Source organism: Lathyrus oleraceus, chromosome 4 (assembly GCF_024323335.1).
Source record: "Lathyrus oleraceus cultivar Zhongwan6 chromosome 4, CAAS_Psat_ZW6_1.0, whole genome shotgun sequence".
NCBI classification, from domain to species: Eukaryota; Viridiplantae; Streptophyta; class Magnoliopsida; order Fabales; family Fabaceae; genus Lathyrus; species Lathyrus oleraceus.
The window spans coordinates 347,561,629-347,562,547 of NC_066582.1; positions in this window are offsets into that span (position 1 = coordinate 347,561,629).

Below are 919 nucleotides of genomic sequence, written 5' to 3' on the forward strand. Positions count from 1 at the left end.
TGAATCTCGAGTATTATACGTCTATAAACTCATGCTCATTCATTCATTATATCAATATAATATAACTCATATCCAGTTATTTAAAATAGAACACAACGAAAAAACCAGGGAAAACGGAGTGGAACTTAAGAACAAAACTCCCATTATGACATAACCTCACAAGTTATCATAAGTTTTATACCCATTCAATTAACACTAGGTTAGTTTCATCGTTACCTTAGTTCAACCTAGGTTTTATTTACTTACCAGTTTCATAATTATATAAGTAACAATTAACACGGTATTAGGATTTTGTTACCATCATAATTTAGGAACCATTAGAGATTCACTCTAACAATAGGATTAATCAGAACACACGCATTTACACAAGCGCACCAAGTGAATTCCATAGTAGTATTCGCCTTTCGAATTAGTCTACACAGGAACACCATGCATTGAGCACGGTGAGTATCCAATTGTTCTCCAAAAGAAAACCATTTAATCGCATTTGGTGAGTATCCAAGTGTACTCCACCTGGTAACTCGGGTCACTCCTCCATTCAAATCGCACCAAATGACAACACTTTCTATTATTCAAATGAGAACAAAATGGAAAATATGGGGAATTGAAGTGGAAATAACAAGAATCTCCCGTTGTGTCATAGCTCTCTGCACTAGCTTCCCAATGCAACTGACCACGCCTCGTTTCGAGTTATAGAATTCAAGTTATAACGATAACAATGTTTTAAACACAATTTGCCTTCCTGATTCGAATCAAGTGTAAACTGTGATTCAAATCAATTCATGTATAGACTACCTAGAAGGTTTTACTCGAATCAAAACTCACAGTGTAAATTTGTGATTCGAATCAAATCAGTCAGAATTGCATTTCGGCAGAATTTTTACTTCTTGATTCGAATCAATACATGCAAATTCCATAT